At 35.8% G+C, this 25,644-nt stretch overlaps 1 pseudogene; it reads left to right on the top strand.

The window, feature by feature from the left end:
- The first annotated feature begins 21,064 nt into the window (after window positions 1–21,064).
- Window positions 21,065–21,179, top strand: LOC133769301 (U2 spliceosomal RNA; annotated as a pseudogene).
- The last annotated feature ends 4,465 nt before the right edge of the window (window positions 21,180–25,644 follow it).

Below are 25,644 nucleotides of genomic sequence, written 5' to 3'. Positions count from 1 at the left end.
CACACTGGCCATAAGTCACTCAAGTTTCAGCCAGTGCCCAAAGGCAAGCTAGGAGCTACCATTCAAAAGTTACCATTCCAATGGTTGCCTCAGGAAAATTGTGTGTTCAAAATCCGAGAGGGTTATATACTGCGGTGGCAATTTCTACTCAGAGATTAGTCACCCTGCTGCAAGTTTGTGGTTACCCAAAGTCCCTTTGTGCTAGGAGGCCTAAAATGTTTCCAAGACAGTGTTGGGCATGCATTATTGAGCATTTTCCAGGGTTTACTGCTGCAAAGTATGTCATTCAAGGTGTATGGCTTTACTGGTCACCTAGCCTAAGAATGCTGAGAGAACACCTAGAAAGAGTTATATGTGGCCTCCAGTATACCTAGAGGCCTCCCAGCTGTTGGGCCTTCCTTTTACTAATGGGCTCTACCAGGGCTAGATTTTTTTGCTTAGTATACCAAGAATGCTTCTTTGGCTCTCCACTGAAGTTTTCCTGGCATTCAGCCTATGATAATCCATTCTTAGTATCCATGCCCAGTAATCTGTTTTGGCAAACCAGACTGGGCTACTACATTGTGACTGGGAGATTTATAACACCTCTGTCTGTGGCGTTTTCTGAATTAACATAGTAAGATCTTGTTCTCTACTGAAAATGAAAAGTTGGAAAAGATAGTACATGAAAATAGTTACCAAAAAGGAACAGGAGTAAGTTATAGTAATGTCAGCCAGAATAGACTATGAGTCAAAAAGTTACAAGAAATAAAGGCATTATAAAATGACAAATCATCAATTCACTAAGAGGATAAAATAATTACAAATCTGTATGAAACAAACCTCAGAGTTTCTAAATATTTGAAGCAAACTTTGACAAAATTAAAGACATAGAAAGTAAAACAATAATATGAGACCTTCATATCTTCTTTCAGTAATGGCTAGGAAAACCAGACAGAAAGCCAATGCATATATGGAAGACTTAAATAACACCTTAAACATAATAGGCATATGCAGAACCTTTTGTTGGGTGGAGTCACCCCAAAATAGCAGAATTTACATTCTTCTCAAGTACACCTGGAACATTATCCAGGACAGGCAAAACAGTTGTAAAAATTAAAAAAAAAAAGATTGAAATAAAACAATGTATCTTTTCTAAACAAAATGGAAGGAAACTAGAAATTAACAGCACAATTAAAATATGAAAATCTGCAAATATGTGGAAGTTGAAATGGTCTTAAACAACTAATAAATCAAAGAAAAAGTCACAAGAGGAATTAGAAAATACCTCAAAACAAGTGAAAATGAAAATGTGGCATACTAAAATTTAGGGGATCAGTGAAAGTCATACTAAGAAGGAGTTTTATGGCTTCGAATTAGTTCATATATGAAATGAGAAGAAATACCTTAAATAAACAATCTACCTTCATCTTTTAAGATAATAGAAAAATAATCACAGAGTAAACCCAAAGCTGGCATGAGGGAGATGACAATAAAGATTTGAACAGTAACAAACTGAGTTGAGAATGGAAAAAACAGTTTCAAAATCAGTAAGATCAAGAAGGAGTTATCAAAAAGATCAACAAAATCAGGAAAACCTTAGATTTACTACAGAAAAAGAATGAGGAATGAAATAAGAAATGAAATATTCTGTCTTTCACATAAAAAATAACTTTCAAGAATCTTACAAAATAAAGTGAAAGAAAGGACATTACAACCAAGGCCGTGGATTTTTTTTTAAAAGTTATAATATGATACAATTCTATGCTAACAAATTAAAAGACATAGAATAAATAACAAATTCCTAGAAATATATAATCTACCAAGACTGAAGCAGGAAGAAACAGATAATCTGAAGACACTCATAATAAGTAGGGAGATTGAGTCAGTATTTTAAATTTTCCCAATTTAAAAAATCTCAGGGCCATATGGCTTCACTAGGACATCTACCAAACATTTAAAAATGATTTATTACAGTCCTTCTTGAAAGGCTTACAAAAATTGGACAGGAAGAAACACCTCCAAGCTCATTCTGTGATGCCAACATTACCCTGGTATCAAAGCCAAACACACTACAGGCAATTGTGGGCACTTGGGGAGTGAACCAGTAGATGAAAGATACCTCTTTCTGTCTCCCTGCCTTTTAAATAAAATTAAAGGAAATAAATCTTTTTTAAAAATTATTTAAAAGTCATAGTTAGAGGAAGAAACAGAAAGAGAATCTTGTACCTGCTGGTTCACTCATTTCCCAGATGGCCTCTGTGGGGCTGGGGCAGGTTGAAACCAAGAGCCAGAAAGTTCTTCTGGGTGTCAGGGGCTGAAGCACTGGGGCCATGTTCTGCTGCTTTTCCCAGGGCATTAGCCATTAGAATAGGGAGTGAAGCAGCCAGAACTTTCACTGGCACCCATGTAGGGTGCTAGCTTCCACAGCAGCTTTGCCTGCCATGCCACAATGCAGGCTCCAAACTGAATAAATCTTAAAATGTTTTAAAACACTAAAATAGGAGACTCAAAACTGTAGAACTATTAGAAGAAATACTGAAAAGTTTTTTTGTTTTTAGATTTTACAGTGATTCCTTAGATATGACATCAAAAACACTGGCAACAGAATAAAGAAAAACAGTACTCATCAAACTTAAAAACTTTTGTGCATCAAAAGACACAGTTAATGGAGTGAAATACAACTTATGGAGTGAAAAAACATTTTCAAACCATATATCTGATAATGTGCTAATATTCAGAGTTAAAAACAACCTGATAAAGTAAAAAATATCAAATGAAAGTTATAAAGCTGGCAAGCAACTTGAATAGATTCTCCAAAGATAGTATACAAATGGTCAACAAACTATGAAAAGATGCTCAAAATCATTAATCACTTGAAATAGTCATCAGAACCACAGTGAGATACCAACCATGTCGTAACTATTAGGATAGCTAATAGCAACAAATACTAAAAAAAATAAAAAAATATAAAAAAATAATTTGTCAATGAGAATGTAGAGAAATTGAAACTTACATGTACTGTTGGTAGACTTATACAATATTGCAAGTGATATGGCAAATGGTGTGGAAGTTACTTAAAAAATTAAAAACATTACTAATATATGATTGAATAAACCACCTTTGTGTATATATCCAAAGAATTGAAAGAATGTTCATAACAGCAGCATTCACTTAGGTCAAGAAGTGGAAATAATTCAAATGTCCAGTGATGATTAAATAAAGGGGGGAAGCCATTGTAATCCATAAGCTCTACTTTGGAAATTTATATTCATTAAATAAAAGATAAAAAAAAGAAAGAAGTAAGCCAGAAAAAGACAAAAAAAATAAAGTGTGATATATACATACATGCGTACATTATTAAGTCTAAAAATGGAAGAAAATTTTGCAGTATGTTTTAACATAATGAACTTCACATATATCATGTCAAGGGAAATGAGCTAGTCACTAAAATAAAAACATTCTGTGATTTCATTTGAATGAGATTTCCTAAGTAATCAAAATCAGAGAAACAAAGTAGAAAGGTGATTACCAGAGACTGGGTGAAGGGGCAGAAAGAAAGTGTCTATTTTTTTAAAATTGAACATTTAAAAAATGTTATATTTGCAAGATAAGATGAAAATGTTATGAAGATGTTTTGCAATGATGAACATATAGTTAATACTACTTAATTGTCCTTAAAAATGGTTACCATGACAAATTTTGGTATATGATTTCCACAGTAAAAACAGGAAATGTTGGAGCATGGGTTCTTAGCCTAGCTATTAAGATGCCTGCATCCCTAAATAGCACTCTGGCCTCAGAATCAGACCTTAAGGCATGTGGATCTGGCTGAAGAGCCCATGAGTGTATTTTAGGCATGGAAAGCCAAGACACTCTGGAAAAACAAAACAAAACAAAACAAAAAACCACCAAACCTAAATGAAAGATCTCTGCAAGTGAGATCCCAGTAGAAAGAATTGGCCACCAAAGAAGGAGGTACCTTTCTCTGAAGGGAGGAGAGAACTTCCACTTTGACTATGAACTTGTCTAAGTAAGATCGGAGTTGGCGAACTCAAAAGGCCTCCATAGCCTTGGCAACTCATGACAGAGCCTAGGGAGATTACGGATGCCATAAACAAGCCTGTCAAATTGTTAAGTCAACAACAGGAGTCACTGTGCACTTACTCCTCATGTAGAATCTCTGTCCTTAATGTGTTGTTCAATGTGAATTAACGCTATAACTAGTACTGAAACAGTATTTTACACTTGATGTTCTGTGTGGGTGCAAACTGATGAAATCTTTACTTGATATATACTAAATCGATCTTTTATATATAAAGAGAATTGAAAATGAATCTTGATGTGAATGGAATGGGAGAGGGAGCGGGAGATGGGAGGGTTGCGGGTGGGAGGGAAGTTATTGGGGGGAAAAGCCATTGTAATCCATAAACTGTACTTTGGAAATTTATATTTACTAAATAAAAGTTAAAAAAAAAAGAATGACAACTATCTTAGAATAAAAGACCTTGACAACATTAAAAAAAAAAAAAAAAAAGATGCCTGCATCCCACACTGTAGTGTCTTGATGGTTTGATTCCCGGCTATTGCTCCTTACTTTGCTTTCTACCAATCCATATCCTAGGAAGTAGTGATTATGACTCAAGTGGTTGAGTTCCTGTCACTCACCTGGATGCTCTGTTTTGCATTCCTGGTTTCTGGCTTTGGCCCTAGACCAACCCTGGCCACGTTAGGCATTTAGGAAAAGCACTAGCAGATGGAAAGTCCTTCTCTCTCTCTCTCTCTCTCTCTCTCTCTCTCTCTCTCTCTCTCTCTCGGCTTCTTAAATAAGTACATTTTAAAAAAGATTTATTTTATTTGAAGGGCAGAGTCACAAAGTGTTAGGGGGTGTTCAGATGGCCTCAATGGCTGGGACTGGGCCAGAATGAAGCCTGGAGGTTCATCTAGGTGTCTCACGTGGATGACATGGGCTGAAATACTTGGACCGTCTTCTGCTACTAGGTCAGAAGTGGAGCAGAGGAACTTGAACCTGCACCCATAATGGATGCCGGTGTTGCAGGTGGTAGCTTAACCTACAATGCCACAATACTGGTCCCAATAAATACAGTTAACTTGAGTACAAAACAGCACCTTTCAGAATATTCCTTGGTATTTATTTTTAAGTGGTTATCCCTACTGAGTTTATAATTTGCAGGAGGTAAACACTTCATAAAATAGTATAAAAAGAAAAAGCCTATTAAATGCTAGGATGCAATGATTCAAATGGAAATGCAAAAATTGATTGACTCCTCTTTACCAATTGCAGTGCTAATGTGAGCAAAAGCATCAAGACCCATCTGTCATCCTTCATAAGGACCAACACCGTGTTTCAGGTATTGTATATAAAGCAATTACCATGCAATTAGCTGTGTTCTCTTTCATTTAGTAGTTACCCTCCTGAGTTAAGGCAACTTTGTACCTAACATTATTGTCAAAGATCCATTAGAGTTTGTGATTAAAAAGTACCTCCAGGTTGAAACATGGTAGTTAAGCTTTCAGCTTGAGATAATTTTCTTTCTTTGATTCTTTTAAGCCTCAGCAATATAAATTATGTGGCTGTAAAATTATGTATATGAATTCAAACACCTTTCAGAAGTCACTAATAAGTTCCAAAATGAAAATAGCTTGTTTCTTGGCCTAAAATTGGCAAGCACACTGTGGACAATTTTGCACAACATCATAATTCTTAACCCAGCAAGAATGGATTTTGTCCTAATACAAAAAGGGCATGGATCTTTTAAACCTTGAGTTTGAAGATAAAGAATAGTGTCTACTCCCTCGGAAACACATTCTTTTTATTTACCTTTTCCAACTAACATCAGTGCCAAGCTGGTCACTGGCGTTGGATCAAAACCCTGGGCATCAGACAGACAGGATGCTGCTGGAGAGGAAATTGAAAGACAGAGCCTCACAGCTGGTGCAGAGAGTAAAAGTGTGTGGGAGGGGGTGTACCAGGGGTAGGACCACTCTTCCATCTCTCATCCTGGCCTCTATATCCTCTCTTTGGGTGTTTAGCTCTTTTTTGATGAAGTACTTTTTTTGACTCCTTCCCTTTGAGGGCAAAAAATGACGTTTTAAATAAGATCGTATATCTGGATTTATTTGAAGATAAAAAGATAGCCTCACTCAAACTGATTCCTAACTGTTGACATCATGTGAAAGACAATTGCTCTGAAATTTTACATATTTTGAATCATGAATATAAGAATGATTAAAAGACATTACTTTCTACATTAAGTAGAGATTCTTAATAAAATTGTTTTTCCTCTGACAACCATCTTTTACTTGACTCAGTAGCAAACCCATAAATTTGATAGTGATGATACTCATCTTCCAAAATTGTCTGCTTGAATTTTTAAGACTTCCAAAGCATTACTAAGAGCTTATAGGAACACCAAATTTCAACTTTGTAGGCTTTGTATTTGGAAAAATCAGAGAAAAAGTTCTTGAGGCATTCCTATATTTTGAAATGTATTTTTCTCTAGCTATTTAAGGTCTGAGATTTCAACTTGAAGAGACCTACCATATTATAACAAATCTTAAATTATGCAATATATTTATATTTAATTTTTAAATTTTCATTATTGTTAGGAAAAGAGTTGCAGATTGTTACCTCCTCACATGGGGCACCAGAATGTTAGGAAAAGAGGCACAGAATAGAGAGGAGGCAGTGAACAAATTTAGAGTCAGACCGAATATATTCAGAGAAAATAAATCCGTAGAGGTGGGTGACCAACTGCCCGCATTCACACTGATGGAACATGTGGCAGAAAGCCTGGACTCCCAGGGGTCAAGCCTTTTTATATTTTAGGAGGGCTGGGGATGGGGATGGGGTAGGGGGCAGCAGACAAAGGGGAATTCCTAGAACTGGTCTTTCAGGTGGCTGTAAGGGATGGGGTATGAAGGCAATAGGGTGTGAGACCCAATTGAGTTTCAAGGGCAAGGAATACATTCCAGATTTTATCTGTTTTGGGCAATAAGGGAGAATGCTGAGGCTTATGTCATTGTTCCATCAATTATGTTTATGTTATTCTATGTCTCATATCTTTAGTTACACTATTTTTTGAGGAACTCATATAAGTCAGACACTTATTGAAGTTGTTGTGATCAATAAGGAGGTCATAGCTAAATGGAGAGACCAAAGTTGAATGTTCTTAAACATTTTTTAAAAAGATAAAAATGGACACATCAGTGTACTAGCAAAATGACTCATGTCAATGAACTTATTGTATTGTGTATTTCTCTGTTAATAAAATATTAGAAGATAGGATTTTCGATGATTTCACTATAAATAAGTGTTAAAGGCTCCATATTAAAAATATATTTACTGATATTGAGTATTATACACTGTTTCTATGTAATGGACCATAAAATAGTGCCCCATATTTGCACAGTTTTATGTCTGTTAAAATTTTTTTGAAAATAAAATAATAGTCTTAAAAATTTAGAGCAATATTTATTAATAAAAGTTCCTGTTAGGATGGCTGTAATCTGTACCACTTATAAAATGAATAAAAAGATAAAATTGATGAGTCATTTTGAAATGGAAATATTTTGACAAACTCCGTAAAGGAAGCAATTACCTTTTATTTCTTTTTACATTTTTGGCCTTGAAATGACAAATTTGGTTATTGATTTTTGGCTTTCTTTTTTTGATACAAATATTTAAAGCTATAAATTTCTTATTAGTCTTTTCTGTGGCTAAATCTCATGAATTCTGTTCATCTTTCATTTTTGTTGAGTCAAAATACCTTCTCATTTTTCCTATGGTTGTTTCTTTTACTCATTGATTGTTTATCATGGTATTCTTAATTGACCAAATATTTAGTGTTTTTCCTAGTTATTTTTATTGATTTTATGTTTTATATCATTGTGGTTAGAGAACATTTTTTTGTACAACTTTATCCTTTTTAAATTTATTGAGACCTTTTATATGGTCTGGCTTGGTCAGCACATCACAATGTGAACTTCAAAAGATTGTTGATTTTGTAACCCATGTTTCCAGCAGTCTGGAAATACCAATTATAATACCATGGACAATAATGTCCCACAGAACATTTACACTTTTGCTTCTGTGTAGTTATTATATTGATTGCTAAGTGAGATATTAAAATCTACAGTTGTGGTTATGTCATTATTTTTCCTTTTAATTCTGTTATGTTTGTTTTCTGTTCATTGAAGTTCATTTTATTTACATATAGATTTAGGATTTTCATATTTTTCTAAGGAATTTTTTCCTTAGAATTAAGAAATGTTCATATTTTTGGTAATACCTCTTTGTCTTTAGGTCTGTTTAATCTTGTATAAATTAAAGACATTTATTGTCTTTCTATTCATTTACTTTCAAACTATCTGTGTCTTAAAATTTAGAATTGTTCTCTTGTAGATAGTATTAATTACATTTCACTTTAAGGCATCTTTCTGAAAATTTCTGCTTTTCACTGGAGTATTTAGCCCACTGAATATTAATAATCTATGTAATTGGATTTAAATATACATTTTACTATTTTATTTGCTCTTTGCTCCTGTAAGTTGTCTTTCTTTTGTGATATTATATCCATCTTTTCATGTATTATGAACATATTTTCCTTTATCTTTGAGAATAGTTACAATAACTGCTTTTAAAGTTTCCTCTGCTAATTGTAACTTCTGAGTTTTTCAAAATTTGTCTGTATTGATTGATTACTGTTTTCTTAATTTTGGTCACATTTTCTTGAGGTTTTGATTTTTGTTGTATGTCAGATAATTGTGGAGATTGTAAAAAAAATTTAAAAAAATCAATTATTTTAAAATTTTTTAAGTAGGCACTTAACTTGGCTGTACTCTAATAGAAAACTGTATCCTCATGTGTATTTGGCATAAGTTAAAAATCTTAATTCAGTATTTTTACACTTTAGTCTGCTTGGAGCTCATTTCCTGGCTAGGGTGGGGGTGGGGGCTTTGATAGTTTTTACTCAGAATTTCGGGACACAGCTCTCTCATTTTCCATGGGATTTTACTCTTTCTGGTTGATCTATTTGCTACAAAATCTAGTATTTCATCCTGTTACACTAGAGATAGTTTTAGTCACCTCAAATAAGGAAGATTAGGACCTATTCTTAGGTTTAAATGCATAAACATTAGGATAGTCACACGGAGTATTTCTCTTCATTCAAGTAGCAACAGACCTCCAGTTTTCTTTATGAATTTGATCACTCTCCAGTGCCTTCAGGTTGTCTTTTATATTTTGTCTATAATATAGTTATTACCTGTAGAAAGTCTGATAGGAGCAGCTTTGTCATTACTAGATATGGAATCTGTGTCCTTTGGATATGTCCCTACTATTCTTTGGACATTTTCTTACTTTCTGGCACAATATTCTAAGTTTACGAAATCTCTTCTTTGTCCTAGTCTTATAAATTTCAGTATTTTCTAAGGAACCCTGGTTCCCTTTGATCCAGAATAGTTCTTAGAGGCAGGCATTATGGTGTAATGGGTCAAGATGCTGCTTGCAATGCCCACATCTCTATTGGAGTGCTGATTTGAATTCTTGCTACTCCACTTCTGATCCAGATCCGTGCCAATGCATCCTGAGAGGCAGCAGATGATGGCTTATATGCTTGGGCCTCTGCTTACACATAGAAAAGTCAGATGGAGTTCTGGGCTCCTGGCTTTGGCCTGCCACGGCCCTGGTTGTCATGGACACTAATGGAGTGAAACAGCAACTGGAAAGACTTCTCTGTGTCTCTTTGTCTCTCTCTCTCCACTTTCTGCTCTCCTTCTCTTTGTAATTCTTATAAAGTGGGTAAATAGATACATAAACATTAAAAACCAGAATGACCTTTAGCAACCAAATTCTGGATAGTAGATACACTCATGGCAATGAGAGTGTTATTGCTTCTAGGTTCTCCTAGAGGTCAGAGGTAAATATACATCTATCATCTATCTATCCATTAATTGAGAACTGTGTGCTAACTGCAGAGGACCTGTGATTCTAATCTGACACCACAGGTTTCATCAGGCTTTTTGTATTTGTGAATCATTCTGAGGATGAGAAATTTGCCTCTGTTTATTTTTAATATGTTCAATTAACTGATAAATTCCATTGCATGCTCCCATCTGAGGAGCCCCCCCTCTGTCCCACCACACAGGTATTCTTGGTCAGGTTCTCCCCATCAACCCAGAGTGAATTCTTTCTCCCCTCTAATGCAGGTCCCAGATTCCACACAGTATGTTACTGTCACTTATCCCCTCTACAAGGGTGGAATCTGTTCCCTCTGCATGTGAATAAGCCTTCTCCCACTCCCTCCTTCCCTCTACTACACCCCCTGCATTCAATAGAAACTTTGCAGCCTTCACAGTAGTGGAGAAATAACTTCATGCAGGTAGCTTATGTTTTACAATTACATTTTACTTATTTAAGACTCCTTTAAAAATGGGTTTAGCATTCTATTGCTATACTGCTTATAATGTTAAAAAAAAAAAAAAAAGCAGCAACAAAAAACCAGATAGAGCCCCAAAACAAAAAATTTGGTTAGGTTAATGATGATATATTTTTCAAGATGTATCCATTTGAATTATATAAACACTGAAAACTCTTTATGTGAGATGTTTTTATTAGAATAAAAAGTTACACAATATATTGTGTTTGTTCCTGTTTTCCTTAAATACATAGATTTCTCTGGCATGTAATTATTTGTTGATGTATTTTTATTTAATTTAAGAAGATTCAAAGTTCTCAGAAAAAGAAAAATATATGGGGTCAGATTTTCTAGGCCTGAGTAATTCTTGAGCTATCAAAATTAAGTGAATGAGAAAAGTCAGTGAGCCAAAGAAGATACAGATTGCCAGGCCGTTGTTGACAAGGTTTCTGGAATTCTACCATTGCATGATTGTTGGTGTAAGATCGCCACAAAACATAGCAAACACTGGAGTAAGGGAAAAGGGGAAAAGGTTTATTGAGGAAAACCCAGCAGGCTGGAGGGAAGGGACGAGGAAGGAAAAAGAGTGAGTATGAGAGAGAGAGAGAGAGAGAAAGAGAGAGGGAGAGAGAGAGGAGCACAGAGAGAGGAGATGAAAGAGGAGAAGACGAGAGAGAGAGAAGATGAGATCGAGAGGAGAGAGGAGCGAAGAGAGTGAGAGAGAGAGGATCCAAGAGAGGAGCGAGACAAGAATGAGAAGAGAGAAGAGAGAGCCACATGTTAAGGAACAGGTCCTTTTAAAACTTTGCTGGAGGGCGGGCAGGGAAGCAGGAGCTGCAAATTCCATTAGGATGAGGGCGGAGCTTGACAGTGGTGGTTGGGCCATGTGGCCACCTAGCTTCCAGCAATGGTGGAGGGGGCTAGAGCCTAGGATGGTGTCAGGGTGGATCATGCCATAGATAAGACTGCGGCATTTTCCTAACTTTTTGGGAATGCTGCCTTTCATGCTCTGCTTTGTCTGAGGTAGCGTTTTTCTAAATCCAAGAGACAAGTTTTCTCCTCTTTGTTTTTGTTTGTTTGTATTGTACTTTACAGACCAACTTATCTTTTCAGATAATTCGCTACATATTCATTTCTAAAATTTCCTCTCCTCTTCTCTGAATCAGTATTCCAGCCCTGAAGGATTTTGTCTGGATATTGTCAGACATTTTTGGATCCTCAGTCACTTTTTAAAAATACAAATATTATGATTTAATTTTTAAGTTTATGAAGCTTGATAATGAGTGCAGACACGATTGAAATCTTGACATGGTGTTTAAAAGGTCCAGTAATACACAGTTTCACTTTTATACAAATTATCAAGGCCAAGGTAGAAATTACATGGACAGGGAAAATACATGTCATTGTGTGTATATTATGCAGACCTTTTATGCACAGCATCCAAGAACAAAACCTGCTTCAACGTCTTCTGTTTTTCTTATCCATTAAGATGAAAATCAACTTTCAAGAAAAATTGTTTATAAACTTATTTCTTAAATCTTAGTTTCACCATTTCAAATATTATGTATTATAAAAGACAATGGATAATAGAGTATACAAAAAAGAGAATCTTCTCTTTCATGACAAAAATAGAATTTCCTTAAATTTCCATTTTAATATTTTTCATATTTGAAACAAAATGACTCTGATCTAGGTTATCTTGCTAGTTGTGTGTTATTTTTAGAGCATGGCAAATGCACAAGTAAAGAGGATACTAAAGAATATAACCTCTTTGTAAGAAGATTAGGGAACTTCAAAACATTTATGGAAAATAGAATAAAAAGGTGTTTATTTTGGTGCACAAATTTTGAAATCCACCCATACAAAGAGTCTTCAAAAAGTTTATGGAAAGTGCATATATTGAAAAAATTGCAAGAATTTCAAAAACTTTTTGCACTCAGATAAGCATATTTTAAATTCTGTTTTCTGTGACCTTTTTGAAGTAGTCTCATCCTAAATGTGAAAGATAAAAAACAAACAAACAAACAAACAAAAAAAAAACCCAAAAAACTAATGAGAGAGCCAGGCCAGGAGGAGAGCATGTCTACCATAGTGCGGTTCTCTTTATAAAGTGTGATGTCTTTCCAGACTCCCATACTTCAGTGCTCTTCTAGGAATCAGAAAACATTGTCAGAAATAATGTTTTTAAACATTTTTAGAAGATACAGTTAATAAAGACAAAAGTCTCCTTTAGGGTGGTATCTTAATGATACTTTTGGGGAACGTCATGAAGCTGAATCCTCAGTAGATAGTATGACTGAGGTAAGGGAAAATAGTAAGTGTAGAAAACAAAATCTTTGCTAAGGCTGAAAAGGAACTCACCAATTTTAGTTAAAAGTTATACAATCTCTGAAATTTTAATTACTGATCTATGTAGGGTATTTTATTACCCTAAACAACTGGTCCAATATTTCTAATTTTGTTGCTGTTATTTTTTCTCCTGATGATCCATTTAAATGAGCATTTTTCAAAGTGGATGATCATTTAAGAGAAAATATAAAAACTTTTAAGTATATTCTTTGATACTTTTCAGTGTCAAGAGAAAGTCCAACACTTGGGTTTTAAGAAAACTAGAATTAAGAATCCAATAGTTGTACTTTCAAAATTTATAAATTTATATTTATTAAATAAAAGTTTAAAAAAAGATCAGTGCTTTTTACAAATTCTGTGAAAATTGTAATTACATGTATTTAACATGATTCAGAAATATGAATTTAAACATTCATGTAAAATTTATTGTAATAGAGTACACTGATGGTTATAAGATTAAATATTATAAAAATAATCATTGAATGTGTCAAATACCTCAAAGCAAATCAATACAATGGACTAATTCTTGGAAGGAGAACCTTTGAAATTTTTGCAATAATGTATACAAAATGCATGTGTATAGGAATGTAGTGATTTTAGACTATACTTTTTATTTCTACACTGATGTAAGCAAAATATAATTAGTTAAGGTGCTACAGTCAGTGTGTTGAATGTTGGACTGTAGTTTACTTAAAATATCAAATTCATTCCTATTAGGTTTATGAAATCTAAAGTCAAAAGACTTAACATCATATTTGATGTGATCATGCTATCAAATTCACTAAAATATGGAGAGCGAGAGACAGAGAGAGAGAGAGAGAGAAAGGGACAAAGACAAGATCTCTTTGATTTCTGTTTTGCTCATCAGCAGCTTCCTCTATTTTTAAATATTTAGTATTCCTTTTTATATATAAATTATTAATGAAGCAGAATCACAAAGAAGAAAAAAAGGATTGAACACTGAAGAGGCAAATGATCTGTTGAGGACTAAGACAAGATGGACACATAGTACTCTCTGGAATAGAATAGACAATGACAAAATATTCTAATTTTCTGGAGAAGGAATGAAATTCCTTGCAATCCAAAACAAGTAAATAGAGAAGCAAAACTAGTGCATTCCGCAGTAGTTCTAAGTCAAGGGCTTCAGAGCAGGTTGTGTATTGAGGAAGAGATGCAAAAAAGCATAGGTGAGAGAGTTGGGGGCGGGGATGAGATGAAGGGATAACCCCATTACAAATACAGTGATGTGATACTCTGGTTTCTCTTCAGATCCTATACATCTTCCACCTTATACAAATGCAGCAATGTGGAGTTGAATGCTAGAAACTACATGAAATGAGGTTTTGTTCCTTGGGGAAGTTGGGACATTGGTTTGCAGACACTCTTAGGGTCTGGCATTTATAAGCTCTTCAGGTGAACCTTCCCTTAATGTCAGAAATCCTTCATGTAGAGAAGCAGAGAGACCCTGAAATCTGAGGTTTCAGTTGTCCATCACAGCTTCAGTGAACTCACCTGTGAACTGAGGATAGTCAGAGGCAATTTTAATTCTAAGAATCAGTGGCTGTATTGAGTTCTGAGTGCATTGATAGCATCACATTTTCAAAAGTCAGCAATTGTAGAATAGTAAAACACAAATATTGGGAGAATGTGGTTTTCTGAAAGAGGAATTAGAACAAATAAATCTCTAGAATTCAATGATGAAGAAATTAAGCCATGAATTTGGCTTTTAAATTGGGTTCTATATGCAAGTGACATGAGTACATTTGAATCTGAGGATCCCTCAACAATTCCATTTATGAGAAATGTACACATTCAATATAGAATATATGTAGTTAAAAGCATTGTCTTTGTACTATCCATAATGTCATTTGTTTTGTACTTTTCCAGAAAAATATTTAAATGGAGACTATTCCTACCAATAGTACTTGAAAAAGCCTTAATGTGGATTCAGGGCTCTAAATAATAAATAAAATAAATAAAATAAATATTAATCATGTACACCTATTATGGGCTAGGTATAGTTAATTTCTGTTAACAGTGACAAGTGTGTAAAATGGTTGTTGACAAACAACATTGAGATGTTGGAGAAAGATCTGTGGGAGTCCAGAAGAGAGAATAACTGAGACCTTAATGACAAATCTGGAAAGGGGTGAAGTTTGTGCTTTGTTTTGAAAAATACAAATAAAGGATCTTCAGAAAGTCAGTGGAGAATGCATACTATGAAAAAACTGTACAGATTTAAAAAAATCTTTTTTTTTATATCTGCTTCCGAAATCACAGTGCCCCCATCTCTGTCCTAGCACCCTCCCCCCACCGACCCCACCCCATCCAGTACCACCCTTTTGTCTTTCCTATTCATCTTTGCAACTTAGCCAACCTTTTCTGGCTCATTTTCTCCTACACCAATCAGGGAAAAGCACTGCACAGAGGAAAATGTAGTTTTAGTCACATAGCACAAGATTAAAAGCAAGCTGACCACACCATTGGGTCGATGGGAAATCACAGCAGACCCATTTGAGTGATTCTGAGGAAAGTTTTTAGAAGGAAACCGGAAGCAAGACATGCAGAACTAGCACTTTCCGGTCGGTGCCACGGCTCAATAGGCTAAACCTCCGCCTGTGGCGCCGGCACACCGGGTTCTAGTCCCGGTCAGAGCGCCGGATTCCGTCCCAGTTGCTCCCCTTCCAGTCCAGCTCTCTGCCGTGGCCAAGGAGTGCAGTGGAGGATGGCCCAAGTGCCTGGGCCCTGCACCTGCATGGGAGACCAGGAGAAGCACCCAGCTCCTGGCTACGGATCAGTGCGGTGCGCCAGCCGCAACGGCCATTAGGGGGTGAACCAACGGAAAAGGAAGACCTTTCTCTCTGTCCCCCTCACTGTCCACTCTGTCAAAAAAAAAAAAAAAAAAAAAAGAAAAAGAACTAGCACTTTCCTCAGATGACCCTTTTCCCATCTGCTCCTCATGGCCTCCATGTCTTTTTTTTTTTTTTTTTCATTTACTAAACTTTTATTTAATGAGTATAAATTTCCAAAGTACAGCTTATGGATTACAATGGCTTCCCCCCTCCCATAACTTCCCTCCCGCCCACAACCCTCCCCTTTCCCGCTCCCTCTCCGCTTCCATTCACATCAAGATTCATTTTCAATTCTCTTTATATACAGAAGATCAGTTTAGTATATATTAGGTAAAGATTTCAACAGTTTGCCCCATATAGCAACACAAAGTGAAAAAACTATCACCTTAATTCCTAAGCCAGAAAAAGATGCAACATTGAAAGAGAATTACAGACCAATATCCCTGATGAACATAGATGCAAAAATACTCAATAAAATTCTGGCCAATAGAATGCAACAACATATCAGAAAAATCATCCACCCAGACCAAGTGGGATTTATCCCTGGTATGCAGGGATGGTTCAACATTCGCAAAACAATCAACGTAATACACTACATTAACAGACTGCAGAAGAAAAACCATATGATTCTCTCAATAGACGCAGAGAAAGCATTTGATAAAATACAACACCCTTTCATGATGAAAACTCTAAGCAAGCTGGGTATGGAAGGAACATTCCTCAATACATTCAAAGCAATATATGAAAAACCCACGGCCAACATCCTATTAAATGGGGAAAAGTTGGAAGCATTTCCGCTGAGATCTGGTGCCAGAGAGGGATGCCCACTCTCACCACTGCTATTCAATATAGTTCTGGAAGTTTTGGCCAGAGGTATTAGGCAAGAAAAAGAAATTAAAGGGATACAAATCGGGAAGGAAGAACTCAAACTATCCCTCTTTGCAGATGATATGATTCTTTATTTAGGGGACTCAAAGAACTCTACTAAGAGACTGCTGGAACTCATAGAAGAGTTTGGCAAAGTAGCAGGATATAAAATCAATGCACAAAAATCAAGAGCCTTTGTATACACAGGCAATGCCACAGCTGAGGAAGAACTTCTAAGACCAATCCCATTCACAATAGCTACAAAAACAATCAAATACCTTGGAATAAACTTAACCAAAGATGTTAAAGATCTCTACGATGAAAACTACAAAACCTTACAGAAAGAAATAGAAGAGGATACCAAAAAATGGAGAAATCTTCCATGCTCATGGATTGGAAGAATCAATATCATCAAAATGTCTATTCTCCCAAAAGCAATTTATACATTCAATGTAATACCAATAAAGATACCAAAGACATTCTTCTCTGATCTGGAAAAAATGATGCTGAAATTCAAATGGAAACACAGGAGACCTCGAATAGCTAAAGCAATTTGTCCAACAAAAACAAAGCCAGAGGCATCACAATACCAGATTTCAGGACATACTACAGGGCAGTTGTTATCAAAACAGCATGGTACTGGTACAGAAACAGATGGATAGACCAATGGAACAGAATAGAAACACCAGAAATCAATCCAAACATCTACAGCCAACTTATATTTGACCAAAGATCCAAATCTAATCCCTGGAATAAGGACAGTCTATTCAATAAATGGTGCTGGGAAAATTGGATTTCCACGTGCAGAAGCTTGAAGCAAGACCCATACCTATCACCTTACACAAAAATTCACTCAACATGGATTAAAGACTTAAATCTACGACCCGAAACCATCAAATTATTAGAGAGCACTGGAGAAACCCTGCAAGATATAGGCACAGGCAAAGACTTCTTGGAAAATACTCCAGCAGCACAGGCAGTCAAAACCAAAATTAACATTTGGGATTGCATCAAATTGAGAAGTTTCTGTACTTCAAAAGAAACAGTCAGGAAAGTGAAGAGGCAACCAACAGAATGGGTAAAAGATCTTTTATACCCAAATTAATTCCAGTTTTTCAGAGATTTTTTGAGTGTCCTTATAGATGTTTCCTAATAAGAAACCTAATGTTTGAAGCAGAAGCAATGTAAGAAATTTGTATTCAAGTGTAATAAAAAAATGTAAGAATAATTATTAATTAGAAAAATATGCAGCATTGTTTCATTAATTTTTTTCTTTTAGTTTTTTTTAAGAGTCTAATGCAGTTTTCAGTTTTCTTCAAGTAGGTGCCACGTTATATTGTTAAATTTATTCTTAGGTGATTCATATTTTAGAACCATTAAGGTTATTTTTCCTAATATGTAATAGCTGATGCAAAGGGTAAGTAATTATTTTGTTTAGAAGATATTTTAATATATCTACACATTGGAATGAAGTACTGATTCTCCTGGAAACATGTTAGTTTATTATCTTAGGTTTTCTAGAAAAAATCATAGCTTTGAAAGTAGAAGTTATAAAATAGTCTACAACTTCTAATTCACTAAAAGCTTTTAGAATCCAAATGAATAATGCAGTTTATCATTTACCATTTTAGAATCCTTAGAGATGATGATAAGTTTTATTTTTTCTTGTTTAAATTATTAATGTCAAGGAAAGCCTTAATGGATTTTTAAATGTTGAACTCTCCTTGCATTCCTAGAATAAACTTTTGGTGATTCTGATGTACTAATTTAATATACTGTCAGGATTGACTTACTATTAATTTATTTAGAATCATGAATCCATATTTATACATAGATGTAGACTAAAGTGTTTGTTCTTTGTTTTTTGTTTGAGAGGCAGAGAGACAGACTTCAGACAGATTCAGTCACTAAATGCCCACAACAGCTTCCTCAGTCCAGGTCTCCAGTGTTGGTGGCAGGGATCCAGTTATTTAAGCCGTAGGCTGCTGCCTCCCAGCAAGCAGTTGGAGTTGAGTGGAGCCAGGACTTGAACCCAGGCAGCCAAACTCGGGATGCAAGGGTCCCAACCAAATGCCTTAAATGCTAGGCCAAATGTTCGCAACCCATGTAAACTATCTTAATTAGGATTTAGTATCAGGATCACTCCAGCTCGGAAAATGAATTAGAAAATTTTCCCCTTCTTTACTCTGTAAGTTTATATGTATAGCAGGATGATAATCTCTTCTTTGAAAGTTTTTTTTAAAAAAAAAAAAACAAAGTTTTATTAATATAAGGAGAACAGATTTTACACATTTCATAGATGCAGTTCCAAAAAGACAACCAGACTTCCCTCACTGCTCTGCCCCCTGTCTTCTACAACTTTTAGAGTTTTTTTTTTTTTTGTTTTTTTGTTTTTTTTTTTTTTTTTTTTTTAGATTTATTTGAAAGGCAGAGTTACACAGGGAGGACTGAGAGAGAGAGAGAGAGAACTTCCATTTGCTGATTCACTTCTCAAATGGCAACCATAATTGGTACTGGGTCAGGCTAGGCTAAAGTGAGGAGCCTGGAGCATTTTCTCTCTCCCACATGGATGCAGGAGCCCAGAGACTTGGACAATCTTTTTCTACTTTCCCAGGTGCATTGGCAGGGAGCTGGTTCAGGAGGGGTCTTTGAAAGTTTCAAAGAGTGTGCATTTTTCTCTGAGGTAGTGCTTCTTTTCATAAATTTTATGTCATTTTTATGCTATTAAATATATTTTATTTCAACTGTATTCTTTCTTTTCCATAATAGGACTTTATTTACTCTCAGTGTGATAGTAATTTTTCAAACCACATTTATTGAGGATACATTATTCAACTAGGTACTGTTCATTTTTGTTTTACCTACTTTTATTATTAGATGATCATTTTGAAATTGGTATTAATACCGCTTGTCCATATATATAGAAACTGCAACTTAGTAAGGATGAATCATGGCTGAATGTCCTAATGTTCCAATTCTTCATGAGACCATTAGCCCCTGAGGACAGAGTGTCCTGTGAATCTTCATGACCTGTGTTCTCTGCATGGCTCCAGGCAGTTTGCAGACACCCAATAATTACTTATAAAATTGAACAGGGCTTCTTTCTGCCTGACTTGATCTCTCTATGAACTACTAGGTGGTCAACTTTTTTTTTTTTTTTTGACAGGCAGAGTGGAGAGTAAGAGAGAGAGAGAGACAGAGAGAAAGTTCTTCCTTTTTCCATTGGTTCACCCTCCAATGGCCGCTGTGGCCGACGCGCTGCAGCTGGTGCACCATGTTAATCTGAAGCCAGGAGCCAGGTGCTTCTCCTGGTCTCCCATGTGGGTGCAGGGCCCAAGGACTTGGGCCATCCTCCATTGCCTTCCCGTGCCACAACAGAGAGCTGGACTGGAAGAGGAGCAACCAGGACAGAATCCGGTGCCCCGACTGGGACTAGAACCCGGGGTGCCAGAGCCGCAGGTGGAGGATTAGCCTGTTGAGCCGTGGCGCCAGCCATGGTGGTCAACTATTGGTGCTTCTGTTCTTTATGATGATAATTGATAATGGGTACCAAAACACAATCAGAAAGTGTTAGTAAGTTTTAATGTTCCACAACACAATGACATGATTCAGTTTACAATATGGTATTATAAGCAGGGTAAAGGACTGAATGACAGGAGCTACATTAGGAAATAGAACAGCTAATTGCTTTGATCATTTTACACCATGTATGTGCATTCAGATAGTGCACTGTACACCTTAAAAATACATGCACATTACATCTAAATCCAAGATTTTATATGCAGTCAAGATAGGATAGGTACCTTATTAGAGTTCAGAGAATTGCAAGAGTCATATATTTTCTATTTTACTTATTAGTTAACTTTATTAACACATAAACGATTCTCAATATACGATATATATTTTTAGAATAGAACTGGATTCGTTTTGACAGATGTGTTATTCCACGTGGTCATTACCCAAATCAAGATATGCAATATTTCCCTCACACAATAAAATCCCCACTGGTCACTTTGCAATCAGTTACCCCCTCATTATTGTCACTAAGCGATCATTGACATACTGTCTGTCACTATGCATTAGCTTTAGCAGTTTGAGTATGTTATCTGAAGAATATAATAAAAACATGCATTTTTGGTATTTGATTTCTTTCACTTAGCATGTTTTTGAGGTCCATTTGTGTTGTTATCAGTGTTAATTGCTTTTAATTGATAGGTAGCATGCCATTTTATGAGTATACCACAACTTATTCATCTGCTGTTTATGGACATTTGGGTTGTTTCCAGTTTGAAGCTTTGTGAATAAAGTTGCTATGAATAGTAGCCTTCATGAACTTTGTAGACCAGACTTTTTTATTTTTCTTGAGTAAATATTGAAGAGTAGGATTGCCTTACTTCCTGTCTTAATTGGGCAGCATTCAGTAGATCACCATTAGGTGTTATGGAGGCTGTAGATTTTTCTTAAGTGTCTGTTATCAGTTGTAGAAGCGCCATTTCATTTTTAGTGTCCTGAGAGTTGTTGTCATGAGCAGTTCCTGATTTTTTAAAAACAATTTTTCTATATCTACAAGATGTTAACATCACTTCTCAGCCTTTTGGCTAAGATCAAGTGTACTATCTGTTCTTATCAGTTTAAGATGTTAAAATGATTTTTTAAAAGATTTTATTTACAAAAAAGAAGGGAGTGGCTCCAAGATGGTGGAATAGGAAGGGAGCTCACTGATAGTCCAGGAAAAGATAGTTTAATAAAAGTGGAGATAGTGAAGTCTCAGGGAAGAGTTAGGGAAAAAACAGAGGGAACTCTTCTGGAATTAGAGGGACATATGGATCTACATGGAGGACATGGGTGCCCACGGATTGGGAACCCAGCTGCAGAGAATCTTCTCCTCTGTACCAGCGCTGGAAACAGAAGTGAGGTGAAACCCCAGTAACCTGAGACACTGGCGGAAAAGGAGCAGGAAGAGCCTAGAGGGAACAAGGCTTGAAGCTCTGTGGAGGAAAGTGCACCAGCCTAACTAGAGGAGAGAAAAAAACAAAAGCGATGGTATGGTCATGATTCTCTCTCTCCATGCACCTTACAAAGGCATGCAAGACAAATAGAGCAGGCACCCGTTTTGGACATACGTAACAGCTGTGTCAGCTCGGGGCTGTGCCCACCCTCAACCAAACAAAAAAAAAACTTGACTCTAGTTGGGAGTAATAACAGGAGACTAAGAACTAGTGAATGTGTGGAGCTTATGAACTGGGACTGTGATAAAAAAAAAATTAAGTGTGTGTGGGAGAACTCATGGTGTGGCTGAGATGTGAGTAGTCTCAGTGGGAGATGCCACAAACTCAGTAACTTTGGCAACCTGGTGACAGACAATGCAGGGGCATATGAGCTTACACTGAGAACAGCACAGATCCTTTGTTTGGTCCTTGGGACAGAGCAGACAAATATTATATCCACTGGGGCTAGGGCTCAGGCACTGATTTCCATCAAGGAGAAGAGCTCAGCTGAGTGGAATTACTTCCCTTCTGAATTAAAAAAAAAAAAAAAAAAGAGGGAGAGATTTACCATGCCAAACCAGGGTGTGTCACCTTTGGCACACCCTTAACCCTGAAGAACTGAATAGAGCTGTCTGGCCACACCCATCACAAGACTCTAGAGATTCATCAAAAACAGACAGTCCACTTAATCTAGAGTCATAGTATAATGAGAAAAGCCACTACAGGGAGAAAAAAAAAAAGAAGAAACCAAAGATATCTCCACAATGTCAAACACCAAATGCAAAAACTGAGGAAACAAGAACAAGAAGACCTCTTGATACTCCCAAATGAACATGACACTCCAATACAAGATTATGACGATGATGAGATAGAAGAAATGCAAGATACAGATTTCAAAAAATTTATGATAAGAACATTTAGAAGTAATCAAAACCAAATGCATGAACTACAGAAATCCATACAGTACAGGACAGAAAATATCTCTCATGAAAATGAAATCTTAAGGAGAAAACAGAATGAAATGAGGAATTTGGTAGAACATGAAATTGTGATATTGAAGAGAAATAAAAATGAAATGAAGAATTCAATAGAACAAATGAAAAACACATTTGAGAGCCTTAAAAACAGAAACGGTGAGGTAGAACAGAGAATATAGGACTAGCCAGAAAGCAAGTCTCAGCAAATTCAAAAGAATTGGAATCATAAAATGCAGCTTCTCAGACCTCAGTAGAATGAAGCTGGAAATTAGGAACTCAGGAATCCCTAGAGCATATGCAAACACATGGAGACTGAACAACATGCTCTTGAATGAACAAGGGTCATAGAAGAAATCAAAAGAGAAATCAAAAATTTTCTGGAAGTAAATGAGGATAACAGCACAACATACCAAAACTTATGGGGTACAGCAAAAGCAGTGTTAAATGGAAAATTTATAGGAGTAGGTGCCTGCATCAAGAAATTGGAAAGGCACCAAACAAATGAGCTATCAGTGCATCTCAAGGATCTAGAAAAACTGCAACAAAACAGACCCAAAACTAGTAGGAGAAGAGAAATAATTAAAATTAGAGAAGAAATCAACAGGATTGAATAAAAAAAAAATTACAAAATATCAGGAAAACAAAGAGCTGTTTTTTTTCAAAAAAATAAATAAAATTGACACCCCATTGGCCCAACTAACTAAAAATTAAGAGAAAAGACCCAAATCAATAAAATCAGAGATGAAAAAGGAAACGTAACAACAGACACCACAGAAATAAAAAGAATCATCAGAAATTACTACAAGGAGTTGTATGCTAGCAAACAGGGAAATCTATCAGAAATGGATAGATTCCTGGACACGTACAACCTACCTAAATTGAACCATGAAGCCATAGAAAACCTAAACAGACCCAAAACCGATGCAGAAATTGAATCAGTAATAAAGTCCCTCCCAACAAAGAAAAGCCCAGGACCAGATGGATTCACTGCTGAATTCTACCAGACATTTAAAGAAGAACTAACTCTAATTCTTCTCATACTATTCAGAACAATCGAAAAAGAGGGAATCCTCCTAAATTCTTTCTATGAAGCCAGCATTACCTTGATTCCTAACCAGAAAAAGATGCAGCATTGAAAGAGAATTACAGACCAATATCCCTGATGAACATAGATGCAAAAATCCTCAATAAAATTCTGGCCAATAGAATGCAACAACACATTAGAAAGCTCATCCACCCAGACCAAGTGGGATTTATCCCTGGTACACAGGGATGGTTCAATGTTCACAAATCAATCAGCATGCTATTTGGTTGCTGGTGGGAGGGTGGTTATGGGGGAAAAAGCTGCCATAATCCAAACATACTTTGGAAATTTATATTTATTATATAAAAGTTAAAAAAAAAAAGATTTACTTATTTGAGAGGTAGAGTTACACATAGTGAGTGGAAGAGACAGAGAGAGAGGTCTTCCTTCCGTTGGTTCACTCTCCTGCTGGCCACTATGGCTGTAGCTTTTCCAATCCGGAGCCAGGTGCTTCTTTCCGCCCTTTCAGGTGGGTAAAGGGCCCAAGGGCTTGGTCCATCTTCTACTGCTTTCCCAGGCCATAGCAGAGAGCTGTATTGGAAGAGGGGCAACTGGGACTAGAACCGGCGCCCATATGGGATTCCGGCACTGTAGTCGGAGGATTAACCTACTGCACCACAGCGCCAGTCCCTAAAATGATTTTTAATGCTTATTCTCTTAATAATTTGTGTTAATATTAGAATGTTAAGCCAACTTTGAATTCAAGGGTTAAAACAAGTCCATTTTGTCTTGTCTTGGTGCATTTTTATATTTATATTTTACTCCCCCTTTCACTGATTCTCTTTTGCAAAGATTATATTTGCTTCATCAATACCAAACTCTGGTACAGGCCTCCCTAAGTCACTAGCCCATTATAACTTGCTTCATCTTTACATTTCTCTGTACTCTCTAGGAAATTGTCCCTATTCAAAGTTCCAGGGTGGTTAGAAGGGTATCCTTGAGTTTTCTTAGAGTCAGGGAAATCAATCTTCTGTTGACTATTGCTCAATAGCTAGTAAGAATTATGACATGCAAGTTTATTGTTGGAATAGCAGGAAACCTAGATGTTCCTCCTTATTCACTCCGTTGTGGCCAATAGCATAACATATTTTTATTTCATTAATACAGTTCATAAAGGAGAATCAGCAGAATATACTGCCTCATAAAGTTTTGAGATTGCTAGGGAAAAAGTACCCAGGATAATTCAAGAGGAAAAAGCCGTATAATTTTCTATGAATTTATTATCAATTAAGGTGTATACAAAGGAAATCTATGAGCTTTCATTTTATCTTACATTGCCCATATTTTATGACTTCATGTATGATCAAACATTTATCATAAAACTTGTGTGAAGCTTATCTGTGTTTTTATATTTTTAAATGACAGATGCAAGATTTTAGTAAATATAGCAAGTTCTTATTTTCCAGTGTCTATGTTTTAGGAAACATAGAGAAGATATACTTCATGAAAAAGAAAAAGAGTAAGCAAAATGTATTCTGAATAGAGCCCTTTATTTCTACCTAAATCTGCTGAGTAGCGAGGCCATGTAATTATACTTTGTCTGAAAAAAAAAAAAGCCTAGGGATTACTTTATAATTTTCCTTTAATCAAAAGCTTTCTTAGTAAGAAAATTGTCATTTTTTAACCCTTTTCTCCTCAAAAAGAAAAAAATACTTTTCTGAAATATATATGTTAAATATTCACATGTGTGTGTATTTAAATATTAAGTTGATAAATTTGATATTTCTTTCTCTTGTCTTGAAATTCATGTGCATGCATATCTTACTTTGATTATGTTATAGCGTATGCTTTTAACCTAATACTCTTTTTTTTCCAGTTCTTTTTTTTATTATTAAACTTTTATTTAATGAATATAAATTTCCAATGTACAGCTTATGGTTTACAATGGCTTCCCCCCCCCCCATAACTTCCCTCCCACCCACAACGCTCCCCTTTCCCGCTCCCTCTCCCCTTCCAATCACTTCAAGGTTCATTTTCAATTCTCTTTATATACAGAAGATCAGTTTAGTATATATTAGGTAAAGATTTCAACAGTTTGCCCCCATATAGCAACACAAAGTGAAAAAAAAATACTGTTGGAGTACTAGTTATAGCATTAAATAAGAGTGC

The sequence above is a fragment of the Lepus europaeus genome, chromosome 10 (genome assembly GCF_033115175.1).
Source record: "Lepus europaeus isolate LE1 chromosome 10, mLepTim1.pri, whole genome shotgun sequence".
NCBI classification, from domain to species: Eukaryota; Metazoa; Chordata; class Mammalia; order Lagomorpha; family Leporidae; genus Lepus; species Lepus europaeus.
Note: the sequence above shows the minus strand (reverse complement) of the source record. Positions and strands in the feature narration are given on the sequence as shown.